The following is a 20,729-nucleotide window of genomic DNA, read 5'->3' on the forward strand; positions in this document are numbered from 1 at the left end:
TGCTTGCGCTCCACACGGCCAGTCAGGACCCAGGTTTCTTCTACCTGGCTCTGCCGTCTTCTAGCAAGGTGCTACTCAGAATGTGGTCCATAGGCCAGTGAGGGTTCATGAACTCTTTGTCACCATTTTGTGCCAAGATAATTATGGAACTGAGAGTGTTCAGAAATTACAGTAGTTTGACAGGATAATTTTAGGTCTATTGAATCTAATAATAAAAAATAGAATTGGGCTTATAGTTTGTCTTTTTTAAATGTAATTTTCTCAGTGATTATTTTTACTGTATTTTATAAAAGTAGCAGGCCATGATAGATTAGAACTAAAAAGAAAAGCTCCTCACCACATGTAGTTTCGGAAGCACTCTTTTAGCACCTCAGCCTCAGAGTCCTAGGTCTCTCTGCCCCTGATCAGCAGAGAAAGGAGGAGCAGGGGCATGAGGGTTGTGTGGGAGATCTGAGGCCCCGGAATAACAGATGCTATTTCTGACAAAGTCTCATCAGCCCAGTCTTGGTCACATGGCCCCACTTAACTGCAAGGGAGCCTGGGAAATGTAGTCTTGCTGGGTGCCCAGGAAGAAGAGGAAATAGAATTTGGTGAAGTCACAGCATTGTTTGCCATTCTGTAGGTGCCATCTTGACTGGTTTCTTTATGGCCTACGTACAATCCACTGGCTATCACTGTTAGCTCTGCCTCCACGGTATAGCCCCAATGTATCCATATCTCTTTTTTTTCCCACTTCTACTGTCTTACTCCAAGCCATCTAGCGGGTCTCCGTACTTCCACTCTGCCCTGCACACTTTTGCATTCCCACTGCCTCTTCCCTAAACAACCTTACTCTGCCCAATATCAAGGGTAAAGTTTTTACTTATGATTGAAATAATGATGTCTGATGTGCTTCAAATAACCCAGTGGGGGAGGGAGGTTGGTGGGAATATAGATGATAGGTATTGGTAATTGTTGGAGCTGGGTGATGGGCACATGGAGATTTAGTATACTTTCTACTTTTGTATTTGCTTGAGATTCCTATAGTAAGGGGTTTTTAAAAGTAAACTTTTAGACCATAAACGAGGTTATATCCAAGGTGACTGCTCATGGTTGTGCGGTTATGCTGTGCTCAAGTGTGCCGGCCTGGGGGGCAACGGGAGGCAGAAATCTACAGGACAGCATCTCTCAGGGGGCCCGGCATTCTCCCAAAGGAGTCGCTACAGAAAATGGTGGCCATTATCATGCCTTTCCTCAGTTTAAAACCTGAGGATGATTTTCCACTGTAATTGGTATATGGCGATTTTTTTTAATGCCTCAACTTGACAAAAGAGTCCACAATCTGATGTCTGTAGTCCTGTTGTCATTGTTGTTATTATAGGCTGAATAATGGTCCACAGATATGTTATATCCTAATTTTTGCAACCCATGAATGTGACTTTACATGGCAATGGCAAAGAGGACGCTGCAGGAATGATTGAGTGAGGAAGGATCTTGAGTTGGGGAGATTCTCCTGGATTGTCTGGTTTGGCTCAATGTAATCACAAGAGTTCTTTGAAGTGAAAGAGGTGAGGCAGACTCTCAGGAGAGGAGATGCTGGGAGCAGAGGGTGGAGGGCTGTGACTGCTGGGGTTGAAGATGGAGGAAGAGGGCATAAGCCCCTAAATGCCAGCAGCCTCTAGAAGCTGGAAGAGGCAAGGCAACAGAGCCCGTGGAAGGAATGTGGCCCTGTGACACCTTGATTTTAGCCCATGAGATTCGTGTCACACTTCTGACCTACAGAACTGTAAGATAATAAATTTGTGTTATTTTAGGCCACTAAATCTGTGGCAGTTTGTTACAGCAGCAATAGGAGACTAATACAGTTATATTACTTGATATCCACATGCTGTCAAATCCAGAGGTCGACCTGTGGACATCACACACTCCTTGCTGGCTACTGTCTGCAGACCAGGCTCCGTCAGCATTGCCCATCTCCCAATCTCATCACCTGCCTTTTCCTTTCACTTGCTTTGCTTCAGCCCCATGAGCCTTCTTTCTCCCTTAAACTCCTTCAGGCCTTCGTTTGCCATTCCTTCTGCCTGAAATGCTCTTCACCCAGCTCTTACATGGCCAGCTTATTTAAGCATTTGGGTGGCAGCATAAGTGTCACCTCCTTAGAGATTTTCTTTGACTATTCCCTCTAAAGTAGCCCTTCCCACCCTTCTCTCTCATTACCCTATTTCATTTACTTTATAGCACCTATTATTCTTTTAAATAAGCTATATTTTTAGAATAATTTTAGATTTCATTAAGAATAATTATTCTTGGGGCGCCTGGGTGGCGCAGTCGGTTAAGCGTCCGACTTCAGCCAGGTCACGATCTCGCGGTCCGTGAGTTCGAGCCCCGCGTCAGGCTCTGGGCTGATGGCTCAGAGCCTGGAGCCTGTTTCTGATTCTGTGTCTCCCTCTCTCTCTGCCCCTCCCCCGTTCATGCTCTGTCTCTCTCTGTCCCAAAAATAAATAAACGTTGAAAAAAAAATTTTTTTTTAAGAATAATTATTCTTTTAGAATAATTTTAGATTTACAGTAACACCCCCAAAGATCATATAGGAAACTCCCATACACTCCTGCCTGTACTCCCAATATCCCTTACTATTAACATCTTACATTAGTGTGGAGCATTTGTCATGATTAATGAGCCTATATTGATGCATTATATGAAACAAACCAGACTTTGTTCAGATTTCTTTAGTTTTAGCCCAGGATCCTATCCAGGGTCCCATCCTCATCCAGGGTACCACAGTACATGCATTGAGTTCTCCTGTTGGCTGTGATGTTTTTTTGATGACCTTGACAGTTTTGAGTACAGGTCAGTTCTTATGTAGAATGTTTCTCAACTGAGATTTGTCTGATGTTTTTCTCATGATTATCCTGGAGTTTGGGGGACTCCATGATTATTACGGGTTTGAGGGAGAAAGAGTATAGACGTAAAAGAGCATTTTCATCACATTGTATCAAGGGTTTATGATTTATGATCTGGTTTGGTTTATGACTGTTGGTGTTGACCTTGATCACCTGGCTGAGGTAGTGTTTATTAGGTTCTCCACTAGAAAATTACTCTCCCCCCTCCCTCCTCCATTTGATCCTGTACTCTTTGGAAGGAAGTCAGTATGCACAACCCATACTTAAGGAGTAGGAAGTGACACCCTTGCTACTTTTCGAGTTTATTGTATTTATTTGTTTGATTATGTGTTTTGAACATTGTTACTGGGCTAACCCACAGATATTCCCAGCCTCCTTCTTACCTACTGTTTGCAAGCAGATGCAGGAATCCCAGATGCCTGTTTTCCTTGTTCCATCCTGACAAATGAAACGGAAGCAAGTCACTCTTCTGGTATGTTTGGGAGGAGGCTTTTTCTCTCCTCATAAAGGAAGTAGCCTCTGTTGTTCTATTGTTACCTTCTTCTTTGCACCCTGAAAGTGGAATCCTGGAGCTGCTGTGGCCACCTTGTGACAATGAGTGACAAGCATAATGGCAAAAAGTCAACATGCTAAAGACACCAGAGCAGAAATACATTTAAAAAAAAAGTACAGTTGCTTTGATGGCAACTGATGCCAGCCATCACCTACCTTTGGACTTAGTGTTATTGAGAAGAGTTTAAGCCATTGCTAATGAGGTTCTAGTTCTTGTAGCTGAAAGCATTCTTTTTTTTAATGTTAATATTGTTTGTTTGTGTTTGAGAGAGTGTGTGTGTGCATGCACACATGAGACAGAGAGAGAGAGACAGACAGACAGAGGGAGAGGGCGGGGTGGGGGGAGTAGGACGGGGGATCCAAAGTGCTCTCTGTGCTGAGAGCAGACAGCCTGATTTGGGGCTCGAACTCATGAACCATGAAATCATGACCCAAGCCAAAGTTGGATGCTTAACTGACCGAGCCACCCAGGTGTCCCTGTAGCTGGAAGCATTCTTAACTGATAAGGTATTCCTTGCTTGTCTTCCAAAAATGAAGTTCTATAAGGACAGAGACTTTGTCTTGTTTCTCTCTGTTTCTAGGGGTTGACAGAGTAGAGTAGATACCTAGTATGTTCTCATTGTATGAGTGAAGAGACAGATGACAGTTTAAGGGAGAGGGAAGATTTTTTTTTTTTTAATTTAAGAAAACCAGGGCATATTTGTAAGATAATAAGAAGGCACCAGAATAGAGAAAGAGATTGAAGGTATAAAGAGGAGGGGAGAGAAAAGATACTCCATGAAGGATGGTCTCAGAAAAAGGGGAGGGAATGGGATCCCATGGCCTAGTGAAGGTGTGTGTTAGATAATAAAGGGAGAAACAATCAAATAGAGGCTCTTAATCTCTTCAGTCAGGAATCTGATTGATCTGAGAATCTGATTTGAGAATCAGGAAGCTATGGAGCCTTTCTCCAGAAGAAAGCATGTTGTCGCATATAACCATATTTTTACATGTAGTTTCATGAAATTTGCCGATGCTGCTCCTGCAATCATCCACGGCTCCTTAACGTTTACATTTTAGGACCAGTGCAAATAAAATGGGAGAACTGATATCAGGTTATTAACTTTTTAATGTCCTAACTAAGGACATTGAAGAATAAAAGTTACTGTTTACAATCTCATCTTTTCATTAAAGAATGGTTATGTTCATCTCAAAAAAGCAGGAAGGACCTAATCTTTTAGAAAGTACTACTATTTATATTGGGTAAATTTAGCATCACAGATAACTCACTGCAATGTCCTTAATAAAAGCACAGTGCAGGTTTTAAAGTCAAACAATTTGAGTCAGCTCTGTTCCTTACTTGCTGTGTAAGTAAGAAACTTGGGGAAGCATCTAAACCTCGCTAAGCCTTGGTTTCCATCACAGCAAAACAGGAGACAATAGAACCTAACTCATGGTTGTTGTGAGATTAAGTATAGTAATGCCAGTGAAGCAAATGCTAACACCCAGAGATGACCAGTTAACTCTGGGGAAAACATCCTTCTGAATACGGATATAAAAATGATCATAGAGGGGCACCTGGGTGGCTCAGTTGGTTCAGTGTCTGACTTTGGCTCCGGTCATGATCTCGCAGTTCCTGGGTTTGAGCCCTGCATCAGGCTCTGTGCTGATAGGTCAGAGACTGGAGCCTGCTTCAGATTCTGTGCCTCCCTCTCTCTCTGCCCTCCCCTGCTTGTGCTCTCTCTCTCTCTCTTTCTCTCTCAAAAATAAGTAAGCATTTTAAAAAATTTAATTAAAAAAGATCATAGATACACAGATATAGATAGAGCTATAGATACAGCTAGAAACACATGTGCATGTGCACCCATGTGCGCACATGCACGCACACACACACACACACAGCCACAAGCACATACACAAGTCAGATGCTTCTGTGTGTATTTCTTTGTACTCTGCTTTGTCTCTCTCTTAACAATATATGTGAATATGTATCCTTGTACAACACTATTTTGAATGGTTACATGGTACTCTAGAAAATGGCATAGCATCATTTATTTCACTGATCTTATCTTGTTGGATGTTGAATTTATTTCCAGTTGTTTGCAATGATAACTCTGCAATGACCTTCTTCGTAACTGAAGTTTTCTCATACCTATGATTATTTCCTAGGAAAAAATCTTATATGAAGAAATGGTATATTAAAAACATAAATTAAAAAAAAACAGACTCTGGGGGCGCCTGGCTGGCTCAGTCGGTTAAGCCTCCCACTCTTGATCTCGGCTCAGGTCATGATCTCACAGTTTGCGGGTTCAAGCCCCACATCGGGCTCTGCATTGACAGTGTGGAGCCTGCTTGGAATTCTCTATCCCTCTCTCTCTGCCCCTACCCCATTTGTGCTTTCTCTCTCTCTCAAAACAAAAACAAAAACAAAAACAAAAACACAAAAAAAACAAAAAAAAACAAAAAAAAACATAAAACAAAAACAACCCAGACTCTGAACCATAGAGAACAGAGGGGAGATGGGGCAGATCGCTGAAACAGGTAAAGGGGATTAAGAGTACACTTATGATGAGCACTGAGTAATATATGGAGTTGCTGAGTCACTATATTGTGCACCTGAAATTAATGTAACACTGTATGTTAACTACACTGGAATTAAAAAAATATATCTAAAAAAAAAAGTCTTACACAGTTTAAGTTTATTTGCCTTATAAAGTCATTTTGACCTCCAGAAATATTACGTCAATTTCTAGTTCTCCCAGCATGTATGAAACTGCCCATTTCTGAGCTCTCTCACATTACTATTTTACTCTTCTAATTTTTTCCTTTTCTTTGGAGAAAAATTATATTTGATATTTTAATTTATATTAATGTGACGACCAGTAAAGTCAGGTTTTTCAAATGTTTACTGGCTAATTATACTAATTACTTTGTGAATTTACCATCTGTATCTTTTATATATTTTTAGAATATTTTCATTTTCTTTTTTTTTTTTCCAACGTTTATTTATTTTGGGGACAGAGAGAGAGACAGAGCATGAACGGGGGAGGGGCAAAGAGAGAGGGAGACACAGAATCGGAAGCAGGCTCCAGGCTCTGAGCCATCAGCTCAGAGCCTGACGCAGGGCTCGAACTCACGGACCGCGAGATCGTGACCTGGCTGAAGTCGGACGCTTAACCGACTGCGCCACCCAGGCGCCCCTCATTTTCTTTTTTTTAAATAATTTTTTAAATGTTTATTTTTGAGAGAAAGAGAGAGAGAGAGAGAGAAAGCTCAAGCAGGGGAAGGGCAGAGAGAGAGGGAGACACAGAATTCGAAGCAGGCTGTAGGCTCTGAGCTGTCACAGTGCAGAGCCCAATGTAGGGCTTGAACTCACAGACTGCAAGATCATGATCTGAGCCGAAGTCACAAGCTTAACTGACTGAGCCACCCAGGCACCCCCCATTTTTTTTAAGTTTATTTATTTATTTTGAGAGACACAGAGAGAGCATGCTCAGGGGAGGGATAGAGATAGGGGGAGAGTGAGAATCCCAAGCAGGCTCTGTGCTTTCAGAGCCCAATGTGGGGCTCAAAGTCACAAACCAAATCATGAGATCAGGACCTGAGACAAAATGAAGAGCCATCAGGCATCTGAATATTTGCATTTTCTTATTGATTAGGAGTTCTTTATATGACAAAGCTAATAATTCTTTTCATTCATTATGTTGCAAAAGACTACATCATTTATATTTCTGAAACCTAATAGCTCAAAGACCTACCGAAGGCCTTGGATGCTAACAACTATCTTGTTCTTTCATAGGCTTGGAGTTTTTAAGCCAACCCCTTGGGTCTGATTGTTTAAATAATTTTAGCTGTATGAGCTGACCCTCCTTTTTCTACCTTGAAAACAAGAGTAAATTTTTCACCTCCAACCTAGCCATTGATCGATAACAGCACAGGACTTTAGCATTATTCTTATTTTCCAAGTCAGTAGTGTCTTGCTTTTGTTGATAGTTCACATGCCATGGCATTCCTTATGATACTCATAAGCATTTTGGATACAAAAAGAACACATTCTGTAATTATCATGGTGTTTTGTAGAACCAAGTATGCTAAAAACAGTCAAACACATTCTAGACCCTTAATAAGTATTTGTCAAACTGAACAGAAAGGAAACTTCTCAGAATGTTACAAAGCTGTAAAGTCTGATATAAAATAGCACGATTTGCTTTTAAAAACTTGTTTCAGGATGGAAGTGAAAGGTGTCAGTAATTGACTTTCCCTTTAGAAGGTGATCAAAGAAATTATGGCATGCCTCACTTTTTTATTTCCTTTCTTTCTTTTTTTAATCTTAGATTGCTAGACCAGACTCAGCTAGTTCTGCAGCTGTGTTCTTGGCTGGGTAGAAAGGCATCTCCATTTTCTGCTCCAGTGACCAGCTATTGTACTGATCATCTCTACCTTTCTTTTAGTTATGTGAAGCAAAGCTCTTAAAGTTACCTGAATATTTGCATAACACACATTGTCCTGAGTTTGTTTGAGAGATTCTAAAGTAAACAGTTTTTTGGCTTTCAAACTTACATGGCACTAAAGAATGGAATTTAGGGTTGGCTCAGGGGGCGGATTAGACGAGGTATTATAAATTCCCGAGTGTGCCCCAGGATTAGGGGTCTGGCTCTTATAGACTCCAAGATTTTCAATTAAAGCTAGGAATATTATCCTGAGTTTATGTTGTTTTCCATTGCTGCTGTTGCTTTCTGCCAAGCAAGAGTTCATGACAGATTTTTTGCCTGTTCTCAAGCAAATAAGAGTAGGCAACACTTACATAGCACCCTTTTTCATATATTAGGCACCAGGCCCCATTTTTCACATTAACTCATTCAATCCTGATAACAAACTTATACGGTAGGTTGTATGAGGACAATGATAGTTGCTGTAACAAATAAGCCATGGGATGTTATTGATTTAATCCAATAAGTGATTATTTCTCATTGCCTGTAACCCACTTACAGGTGTTTGGTAGAAAGTTTAGGGACCCAAACTTCTTTCATTTTGTAGCTTTTCTATACCTTAGAGCCCCAAAGTCTTTCTCTTCTAACCAGCAAATGGAAAACAAAAACGGGGGATTCTCTGTTGGAGGTTTTAAATGTGTGAGGCCTGAAGGCATTGCACATCTGCCCGTGCCATTTTCCAGAACTCAGACACATGGCCTCATCTAACTGCAAGTGTTGTTAAGAAACACAGTCTAGCTGTATTTCCAGGTAAAAGAGAAAGTGGTTTTGGTGAGCATACAGATTCTGTCACAGTCCACTCTTAGGTTAGCAAATAGCCTCACTCAACTAACCCTTCTTCCCACACAAACAACACACTCATTCCTTTCCCAAAAGAGACAACCCAATGCCCCTTGCAGTTACTGCAGTTATCTAAAAATCCAGCATTTCTGGGTAATGTGTGGCCTTCTCCATCAGGATGGGATGTTTTCTTCATTGCCCATTGATCTCTGAACTGAAGGGACAAACTTCCGCGTCCCATTCATACCCAATATAAAGTGGCGGGCAAGGATGAGATAAAGTAATAGCTGTGCCCAGTTGGAAAGGGAAGACAGAGACACACAGCAATGCGGATACCTGACAATGGTGAAGGCCCAGTGGGAAGGCATTGTGCTGTGACCTAGTCCTGGGAGTAGGAGTAAGTACCTTGGCTCCTCCCTTCTTATTGTAGCCTGATTTTCCACTCTGGGAGGAATTCCATGTCCTTTGTTTTCTGTAGTCCTCTCTGCTTTCTGGAAGGTTCTTCCTTAGCTGTTATCCTCCATGGCCACCTATGAACCCATGAGATGGGTGTGGAGGAGCCTGTCCTTTCTGAGGGCTACACAGCTTCTGAAGCCCACTTCCTACTTGTGCAAATTTGGAGACTCAAAGGTTGGTTCAAGGTTCTAACTATGAAAAGCCTTTTAAATCTAGGTTTATTTTTCTTTGGCAATATCACTCCCTAAAAATTCAGAATGTGCTAATCTTTGCTTCCCAGAAATCCCATGAGCAAAAGTTCATACCCAAAGTTTTTTCCTATACGTGCTTCTCAAGCTTCATTTATGTATTTGCTTCCTCTCTCATGCTTCTGTCTGTTGAGTTGAGAGTAACTGTCTTGAGACTATCTAAAACAATAGGCATGGATGGGAATGTCACATCCTTACTCAGATCGTTGTTAGTAGGCTTGAGTCAGAAGGGGATTTTGTTGCTCAAATATAGTTAGCATTTGGGATCCAAAATGAGTAGGCTTTTATAACCCTTGAGACCGACTATTTCTGGACTCTGTAGCCTCTTTTACTTCTGTTTACAAACCAGCCAATCTTTCCTAAACCCCTCTCTTTCTCATAATTCTCACTAAGAACAGAGTTGTACAAGTGCCTACCTCCTTAACTCGGTGCCCTACGTGTCTCATCTCACCCTAGTCCCTGACCTGGGAAAAATCAACACATCCTATTACTCTATTTCCAGCCACTTCCCCTGGACTACAGGCTTAAGTAGGCATAATGTCTGCCATTGAAGGCAACAGTTGTATCAGATTTTTGCCACTTTACGAAACAGGTTTCTTTCTTTCTGGTTTCTTATATCACTTTCCTCACTAATTACCACTCAACTGCTGAGCTGGTTCTGTATTGTTTTAGGTTTTGGTGATGGCAGCACTCCACTTCTAGCTGCCATTTTTTATATTGCTTGGCATAACAGTAGCTGCTATAACAAACCTTGGAATTTCAGCTTAAGACAATAATTATTTCTTCTCATAGCCAAGCCAATGTAGGCACCTTCCACATGGTGACTAAGGGCCTCAAGCTGCTGCCACCTTGACTTTTGCCATATGCTGGGATCATGGAGTCCTTTGCTTTCAGACAGAATCAGTGAAAACATAGAGGATCATCTATGGGAGGGTTTTAATGGCCAGGCCTAGAGGTGGTACACATTAGTTCTGTCACATTCCATTGGCCAGAACCCAGTCATTCCACATCGAGTGCAAAGGAGGCTGAGGGATATAATCTAGTCCTGTGCTCAGTGAGAATAGGGACCAGGCTTTGGGGAATACATGAGAGCCTCATTGATAAATATACAGCACCGGAAAAACTGAGTCATAAACCAGCAAGTTCCTTGTGTTTTCATAGCATGTTTGTCTCTATAAAGAAGGAATGTGTCCTTATAGAGGCCTAAGTGCTTGATCACATCTGAGAGTGAGAGTAAGGACTTTGTTCTTAAATGGTGAGTCATGGCAACCCTTTCCTGGGCACATTTTCTATAAGGATAAACTTAGAATAAATTCTACCTGTACCTCCTCCCCCCCCCCCCCCCCATTTTTGTCTTTGCAGATAACCCAAGGATTTTCTGGTGGCAGAGAGCTTGTACTGGATGGCCATAGGGAGGTAGTGTCAGGATGGGGAGCATTGGGGCTTTGTCAGAGTAAAGGGCTGGACACTCATTTCTTCAGGAATGTTGACTGATGATGTTTTCTCTTAGAGCAGAACTTGAGTGCCTATAGTTTTGGGATGTGATCCCAAAAAGCACAATTAAGGAAGTGGGTGATGTAAGTCAGAGAGGAGAGAAAACCCAACAAATAGGTTATTGTTGGGGCAACAGGGACTCAATCTTAGTAGAGATCTCTTGAGAAACCATATGGGGCATGCTTTAGAATTCTTCCAGTGAAAATCAAGGAGGCTGGGGCATTTTTTACAACAACTCCCAACCATGTTGATTGAAGGTTGGTCCAGGAGGATTAAGTACCACCTCCCCCATCTATGGGCTATATTTACAAGCAGTCTAGTAAGCTCCTGTGACAGGCCGAGAGGAAGACATCTGCAGACACATGAGAGGGGAGCTGCGAGCCTGACCTAGGGTCTGTCCATTGCTGCAAGAGACCTCGGGTGGTCCAGAGAACATGGGGCACCTGCTGAGATGGGAAGAGGCACAGGGAATGAGAAACAAAGACTCAGATATAACACAGACTCTCAAAATCCACCTGGCAGACCTCATTGGTTGTAGCTGTCCTCTGGGTGGGGCTGAACTCTGCCTCCATTGTGTATTAACTAGTATTTGCACTTAACATAACACTCTCCAGTTCCATCCACGTTGCTACAAAGCGCCAAGAGACTCTTAAAAACTGAGAACAAACTGAGGGTTGATGGGGGGTGGGAGGGATAGGAGGGTGGGTGATGGCTATTAAGGAGGGCACCTGTTGCGATGAGCACTGGGTGTTGTATGGAAACCAATTTGACAATAAATTTCATATTAAAAAAAAAAGCCTAGTATTAGCAGCCAGCAGTAATAGAGCATTTACTGTGTCCAGAAGCTATACTAAGGGCTTGACATAAATGATCTCATTTAATGTTCATTGACCATCTACTATGTACCAGGGGAGAAGCAAGAGATGAATAAAACTTACTCTCTGTACTTAATTTAAACTCTGGCAGGAGGGATAAAGAGAACACAAAGGTTTTATACAGCAAAGGATCTATTGGAGTCCAGGACAGTTACAAATAAGTATGGGTCTCTGGGACATGAAACTGACTTCTGGATGGAAGATCAGGTGTCCTTAAGGAAGAAAAAGAAGGAATTTGAACCTATCCTTGAAGGATGGGTAGGAGTTTGACAAGCATATTGGGGGAAGTGCATTTGTGGACAAAGTGATGGAGTGTTTGGGAAGCTGGAGGGGAGGGAGACAAGATGGACATTGCTAGGAAGCTGTCACAATATGATCGAACCTAGGAGTTAGACAAATCTGTAAGCCAGATGTGACACCAAGGTCAAGAAAAAGAAGCCAGATCAAGCATTAAATTGAGGGTAGAGAATATCTCCAGTAGAAAGCAATAAGTATGTGGGAGAAGAAAAGTTTTGGGGAAGGAGCGAGATACAGGGGGAGTAGAGGCAAGTGATTCAGGAATAATGTCATGATTGCTAGATGTCTGTAGCAATCCATTCAGCTGTTCAGTATATACCCCTCATTCATTGTTCTCATTCATTCAACAGATATTTATTGAACACCCACTGTGTTCCAGCCACCAACTTATATAATGAGGACACAGTAGAGTAGAAATCTATGACCTCATGGAGCAGATGCAGACAATACCATGTTTAAAAAATATCTAGTATTTCAGATAAGTAGCATGGAGAAAACCAAGCAGTGAAGGGTGACAGGGAGTACTACGTGGGGAAGAGGGCTGGTATTTTAATGAGTGGTCAGGGATGGCCCTGCCGAGAAAGTGACGTATGAGCAAAAGCTGAGGTTGTAGGGGAGTGAGCTATGCATCTCCTTGGCAGAAGAATGCAACTGTGAAGACCCCAGGCAGGAACAGGGCCTTTTGGTCTGGAAATAATGGGGAAACTGGGCATGGCTGGAGCAGAGTGAGTGAAGGACATGATGGCTGGTGTGAGGTTAGAGAGAGGAAGGCAGACCAGATGATGAAGGTCAGTGGTTTTCAGTGGGGTGGCACCATTCGATAGGGCTTCTGAGATTCATGGAGCTGTATTTGTCCTAGTGTAGTTGTGTCTAAATATTTCCATGTTAAAATACATAATCCATATTTTATTATGAATTGCTTTCTCTTAATTCTGCTCTGTAATTTAGATAGGGCATTATGTGATTTTCTTTTTTAAAAATTGTATATGGAGTGTGGTGATATTACCCTTAAATTTGATTTCTGGACTGTAAAGGAGGTGTTACACAATGTTTGCTACTAATGGAGGGTTTGAGTCCGCCAGGGTCAAGAGCTTCTGAAGAAAGACCAGAAAGGCCATTGTAAGGGCCGTGGATTTGACTGCAGAGCAGAGTGGTCTGAGTAGAGTTAAACAGAGGAATATCATGATCAGATAGGATTAAACAGTTCTCACTGGCTACTGTGTAGAGAGCGGGCTATAGAGGGCAAGAGCAGAAGCCAGGAGGCCAGTCAGGAGGTTACTGCAGCGTCTTAGTCTGTCCAGGCTGTTGTAACAAAAATACTATAAACTGGGTAGCTTATAAATAGCACATGTTTATTTCTTACAATCTTAGAAGCTGGGAAGTCCAAGATCATGGTGCTAGCAGTCTTGACGTCTGGTGAGAACCCAAATGGCTTTCCTTTGGCTGTCACATCACATGGTAGAAGGGGCCTCTCTTATAAGGGCACTAATACCACTCATGGGGGTAGAGTCCTCACGATGTAATCACTCCCAAAGGCCCCCACCTCCTAATACCATCACACTGGAGATTAAGTTTCAACATGAATTTTGGGGGGACAGACATTCAGACAACAGCATGAAGTAACAGTGGAAGATGATGGTGACTTGGATTGGGATGGTATAGTGTGGAGGGAGAAGTGGTGTAATTCAGGAATATTTTTTGAAGGTGGGAACTGTAGGGTTTTCTGACAGATTTGATGTGGAGTACAAGAGAAAGAGAGGAGTCAAGAATGACACCGTATTTTTGAACTGAGCAATGAAGGATATTGATGTTATCAGCTGGGATGGGAAGCCTATATGTACAGTAGGTTTTGGAAAGCACCAGAATTTATAGGACACCAACTATGTGCCAGGCACTATTTTAGGCACCAGGAATTTTCACAGGTCTGATGTGGAACCTTACATAAAGAAGTTCTTCAGAACAGAAGCTGAGGCTAGCAAGGACCAGGCTGCTCTAACACATAGGATTCCAGCTAGAGTGCAAGTCCTCTGAGGTCAGAAGCATGATTTGGCATCTTGGTCATCTTGGCCACCCACTTAGTATATGTTTGGTCACTATCCGTTGAGTGGATGATGATTCATTGTCTCTAATTTCCTTGATGATCCAAGTGAAAATGGGATAAAAGTCTACCCTGTGTGAACCCATGAAATTATTAGAATAGCTGTTATGATTTTAGACAGGGGTTTCTTTTAGCCCATTTTAAATATTCTTATATGACTGTGGCACCTCCAGGCCACACACAGTGTGTTTTATCCCTGAATCTGGATGCAGGGCTTACCACATAGGAGGTTTTGTTGAATGAATATTTATTGAATGAATACATTTTATGTATTTTTGTTTTGAGAGCGAGAGACAGAGCTGGCAAGCAGGGGAGAGGGGCAGAGTAGGGGGAGAGAGAGAATCTTAAGCAGGCTCCATGCTCACTGCAGAGCTTAATCCCATGACCCTGGAACCATGACTTGAGCCTAAATGAAGAGTTGGATGCACAACCAACTGAGCCACCCAGACGCCCCATTTTATGTATTTTTAAAGGATATGTTTATTAGGTAGATTTTATGATATAATTATAGTATCTATTTCATTTGTTTCCCAAGTTTTACTTCCTATTTTATAATAGTTATTGTATATATATTCTTTATTAACTATAATTTTTATGGTTGTGTAATAATCTATTTTACCTGGATAAACTATAATTCCATTATTTTCTCATTAGTCAACATTTAAGATTCTTTCAATATTTCAGACTAATAAACAAGATATTGATGACCATTTCCCTTAATGTACTTTTAATGTATGTAATGTATTTTAATGTACTTTAGGTTATTCCAGTAGGGTGTTAAGATTTCTTGATCAAGGATTATGATAGACATTATTAACATTTGCCAATATCTGTTTCTTCACTCCTTTTGGGCAGGCAGAAAACTTCACTTCTCAGCCTCCTTGCCATTGGGTAGGGCCATGTGATGTGACTAGTTCTGGCCAATGAAACATGAGGGGAAGGACAAGTAAACCTTACCTCTCTACCAACCTGAGGAAGGTAGGCTGAGAGAGCAAGAAGTCAATGTTTGTTATATTAAACTTCTAGGACTCCAGAGTTAATTTGTTGCCACAGCTGAACTATTCTATCCTGACAAATACACAGACTTTGGACCTTATTATGGATTAGGGTATACACAGGAAAATTGCACAACAGTTGGTACATAGTAGATACCCAATAAATATCTACTTAATGAATCAGTGAGACTGCCAAGAATACATGAAAATACCAATTTCATTGTTATCAACAGTAATGGATTTATTATTTGATTGTTCTAGCCAATTTAATAGGCAAAAATATTGCCATGGCCAACAAAAAATCAACCAATTTCTTTGCTTCTTGAAAAGGCTGAACGTTTTTTCATCTGTTGTTAGCTATTTCTTCTTTGGTGTATTATTTGTTCAAAATCTGGGGCACCTGGGTGGCTCAGTTGGCAAAGCATCTGACCCCTTACTTTGGCTCAGGTCATGATCTCATTCTTCATGAGACCGAGCCTGGCATCAGGCTCCATGCTGACAGTATGCAGCCTGCTTAGGATTCTTTCTCTCTCTGTCTCTGTCTCTCTCTCTGCCCCTCCTCCACTCATACAAGCTCTCTCTCTCTCAAAATAAGTAAATAAACATTAAAAATCTTTTATTCATTCTCTGTAACTATTTATTGAATGCTTTCACTGTTTTAGATATTGGGGATATAGTGGTAAATGACCTTGTTATCATAGAGCTTTTATTCTAGTATGGGAAAAAACGACATGTAAACAAATGCTTACATATTTTAGTTAGTGGTAAGTGCGATGAAAATCCAGGTCAGTGGCTTCAAGATAGACTAGGTATGTCTTCACACGGGGTCATGTAACATCTTTCTGATAACATCAACTTTTGAAGAAAGGGAGTGAGCCAAGAAGATACTGTGAAGAAAGGTGTTGCAGGCGGAAGGAATAGCACGTAGGATGGCTGTAAGGTGGGGGTACGCTTGATATTTTGGGGTTACAGTGAGAAACAAGTCTGACCGAAGCAGAATCAGCAAGGAGAAAGTAGTAGGAGATGGAATTGAAGAGGTAAAAAGCTAGAACATATAGGGTCTCCAAAGCCACTGTTATATCTTTTGACTCTTCTTTGGAGTGTTATGTGAGCCACTGGGGGCTTTTGAGCTGAGAAGTGATGTGATATGATCTACTATTTAAAAGGATTACTCTGGGAGCACCTGGGTTGGTTAATTTGGTTGACCGTCCGACTCTTGGTTTCGGTTCAGGTCATGACCTCACAATTCATGAGATTGAGCCCATCTTGGGCTCCACGCTGTCAGCGCATAGCCTGTTTGGGATTCTCTCCTTCTCTCTCTCTGCCCCTCCCCCACTCATTCATGCTCTCTCTCAAGATAAACATTTAAAAAAATAAATAAAAGGATTCCTCTGGCTTCTCAGTAGATGAGATGACATGGGAGAAAGCAGGGGACAATATTTTGATGGAAGATGAAGACAGCTTAGACCAGCGTAACACCATGGATAAAGTGAGAAGGGGTCAGATTCCTGATGCATTTTGTAGTGGAGCTGATAGGGTTTAATGATAGACTGCACATGGGGCCGGCTAAGAGAAATGAAGGAGTCAAGAATTATTCCAAGGTTTTTGACTTGAATAACTAGAAGAATGTAGTTGCCATTTACTTTGTTGCTTTATTGAACCATATTTGGTATTTTTCATGGCTCCGGAAAAGGCCATGAGAAATCAAAAGAACAGTGTACTGGGGGGAGCATGGTGTTCACTTTCCAGATCCAGGGGTCCACTGATTGACTGAAAGCAGCTGTGGTCTGCGTCCTGGCAGCAGTACAGTGACTCTCACCTTCTCTGGCTCTCCTCGCCATCTCCTTTTCACTTCCAGAGACATGGCCTCTGGTGTGGCTATCTCTGATGGCATCAAGGTGTTTTAATGATACGCAGGTGCACAAGCCATCTATGCCGGAGGAGGTGAAGAAGCACAAGAAGGTAGTGCTCTGAGACCTACGGGAGGACAGAAAAGTCCTCTGGGAGGAGGGCCAGGCTGGCAGCAACCCCTATGTGCTTTGTCAAGACACTGCTGGCCAAGGTCTGCTGTTACAGCCTCTGTGATGCAAACTAGGAGATGGAGGAGAGCAAGAAGGGGACCTTGTGTTTATCCTCAGGACTTCTGAGTCTGCACTCCTTGGGAGCAGAACGACACATGCCAGCTCCTAGGATGTCATCTAGAAGAAGCTGATGGAGATTAAGCATGAATTACAAGCAAACTGTTAGGAGAAATTCAGGCACCAATGCACCCTGGCAGAAAAGCTGGGGGGAGGCAGTATAATTTCTCCCTGGAGGAACAGCCTTTGTCTTCCTCCTCCTTCCATCCCTGATGGTTCCAGCCTTCCTAAACTACTTTTGATCTGATTCCTCTTAGGTCGAAGCAGATCCAGTGTCCCTAGGCACTGCAGTTTATGGAGGGTCTGTATTTTTTCAGCAACAGTTCTGTTCCCCACTTGTTCCTCCTCATTCCTTTTTAAAAATTTTTTTAAACGTTTATTTTTGAAAGAGAGAGAGAGAGTGCTGCATGAGCAGAGGTGAGGCAGACAGAGAGAGAGAGAGAGAGAGAGAAAGAGAGAGAGAGAGAGGGAGACAGAGCATCTGAAGCGGGGAAGTGGGCTCTGAGCTGACAGCAGAGAGCCCGATTCAGGGCTTGAACCCATGAACCTCGAGACCATGACCTGAGCTGAAGTCAGATGCTTAACTGACTGAGTCATCCAGGTGCCCCCCATACCGCCAGCTTCTAACCATGGTAGTGACCGTGCTCCTCTGTTTAGTTCTGTGTGTAAGGAGAATGTTGTGAACATGATCCCTCCTTCTCGGGACTGGTTCCCCTCCCCTTTTCCCATGGTTGCAGCCACTCATGGAAGTAAGACTATAGGAGACCGTCAGTTAACACACACACACACACACACACACACACACACACACACACACACACACCAATTTAAAAAAAAATTGGATTTGAATTAAAATAAATAAATAAAATAACATAAAAAACAAAAAACTGTGGTCTGCTTATGGCCACGGTGATTGGTTTAGGGGTGGGCATTTGACCTTAGATGACCCCATCAGGGGCCCAGGACTTACATTTAATAATTTGGGACAGCTACTCCTTCTACTCAAAATGAACAAAGAAGCATGCTCCCTGAGGCTTCCAGGAGTCCTCTTGCTCTTTTGAGAGGAACCAGCCCTGGAATGAACCTGACATCATAGAAAGCTGAGAAAAGACATAAAAATGCTGGGTCTTTTGTGACATGGTTGAGTCCATCCTGGCTTGAAATCTACCCAGAGACGATTCAGTTACATGAGTTAACAAACTCCCTTTCATTGTGTATGCAAGCTTGGGCCGTGTGTTCTTTTTTAAAAAAAATTTTTTTTTAACGTTTATTTATTTTTGTGACAGAGAGAGACAGAGCATGAACAGGGGAGGGGCAGAGAGAGAGGGAGACACAGAATCTGAAACAGGCTCCAGGCTCTGAGCTGTCAGCACAGAGCCCGACGCGGGGCTCGAACTCACGGACCATGAGATCGTGACCTGAGCCGAAGTTGGACGCTTAACCGACCGAGCCACCCAGGCGCCCCTTGGGCCGTGTGTTCTGTTCCTTGCCACCAGCCCCGTCCTAATTGATATAAGCAGCTTTCCATGTAAACGCTGTCCACAATTCTCAGGCAGAATGCTCTCACCACCTGGGATCTCAGAACACAGGAAATAGTCACCCCAGAAAATCTGCAAACCATTTGAGGCTTAGGATTGGAGAGTGACATCATGTTCTGGGAGAGGAAAGGCCACCTTCAGAGCAGATGCTGTCCAAACTCCTGGAGGAATGGATCCCAGGAACTGTCAGAGCAGCAGACATCACTGGGCATCGAATGATCTCGGCTGCATCCCCGGCAGTGAGGGCCGGGTGTTCTTCCTTCAAAAAGAGGGTCTTTGGCAACTTGCTTCTGGACACCGAAGTGTTTACAGTCATACTCACCAGTTGCCAGAGGCATGAGATGGAAAGGGATTCTGAATGCGGAGTCTCCATGAACACCAACTGCTTGTGTCAACATTTGTTTCCGAAAACCCTTTACCAATTTCTGCTCCTTTCAAGACCGTTTAGGTTCATGATGAGCAGGAGAGGCTGTGGAGTCAGATCGCCTGGACCTCTCTCCTGGCTCTGCCAGGGCTCATGGACCCAGAAGGGATCTCAGGGCTGAGGTCAGCCGGCAGATAGGGGCTCTGAGACATCGCAGTCTCAGCAAATGCTCCGCACAGGGTAGTCACCCCAGATCGGAGAGCACTGCTGTGCAGTAGACTTCCTGGAGCCTCTTCTCCCCTAATTGTCTTGATTGTCATCAAGTCTGAAATGAATTCTAGTCTAGTGACTAAAAGCATCAACAGTCTGCAGCCAGACCACGAGAGTCTGAATCTTAGATCCGTCACCTACAGACTGTGCAAGTTACTTAACTTCTCCATGCCTCAGTTTCCTCCTCTGGAAAGAGGAGGTAATAAAAAGGTGTCTTCTCAAGTTGCCTGGAGGATAAATGAGTTACTATGGTGACTCTTAGAACAGCGCCTGGCATCAGTGAATATTATCTATAAAGTTGCCTGCAACTTGCTAATCAGTAATGACACAGAGATGCCAAACGCAAACATGAATTGAAAGAGAAGAAAGAAATGCATACGCAAAGCAGAGTGTCCATTAATGTCTGACAAAAAAGAGAATGGTTGGGTGCCTTTCAATGAAGCCCAGATCTTCTCTCTCCAGCCAGGGTGGGGTTTCTGGGCTGGAACCAATGAGATGGAAGGGGAAGCCCAGCCATCTCCTTCCCGCCACCATTAGCCTTCTGGCCCCACGGCCGGTGTAGCTTTTCTTTTATGCTGAGTTAATCTACTCCGAGTAATAACAACCATCCCTCACTTTTTAATTCCACCGTAAGTTTAGGGAGCCCTTTCACAGCTCTCTGTATCCCACTGCACCCCCCCCCCCCGCCCCCAGTGGAGTACTGTCTTCCCATTTCACAGATGGAAAAAACACAGCATGAGCTTGCCATCCAGCATCCATAATATTCAAAAACATGCAAGCATCAGGGACTCTTTTTTTCCCTTCTTTATGTTTTTTATTTTCAAAATGTTCTACAGTTTAAAAATGGATTGCTAATTTTTTCTTATGTGTTAATATTGCCGGTAACTCCTGTCGAATAGCCTACATGCCAGGCACTGCTTTAAGAACTTTTTGTGTGCGAAGGCATTTACTTCTCACAAGAACCCAGTTTGATACCTACTGTTATTTTTCTCCTCTTACAGATGAGATCACAGAGGCACAGTGACCTGCCATGATTAGGTTTGAACTTCCAACAGTTTGACTCCAGAACCAACACATATAATTACTGTGCTAGCCTACATGTTCGTGGTAGAATTTTAATAACACCGGTAAAGAAAAAAGATGAATTTTTAGGAAAAGTATAATGCCAATACTCAGATATAACTACTGTTAACATTTGGTGTAGGTTAATGGTTATACATCAGGCAGGGGATGGGAGTGGAAGAAAAAGGCATACGTGGGGATTACTTGGGGA

General features: G+C 42.6%; 1 long non-coding RNA gene and 1 pseudogene across 2 annotated transcripts in view; both read left to right on the plus strand.

The window, feature by feature from the left end:
• The window catches only part of LOC123386688, a 56,806-nt gene that overhangs the window by 6,232 nt on the left and 29,845 nt on the right, over positions 1-20,729 (plus strand). The window lies entirely within an intron of this gene.
• Positions 17,009-17,669, plus strand: LOC109501926 (annotated as a pseudogene).

This window comes from Felis catus, chromosome B4, assembly GCF_018350175.1.
Source record: "Felis catus isolate Fca126 chromosome B4, F.catus_Fca126_mat1.0, whole genome shotgun sequence".
In the NCBI taxonomy this organism is placed as follows: domain Eukaryota; kingdom Metazoa; phylum Chordata; class Mammalia; order Carnivora; family Felidae; genus Felis; species Felis catus.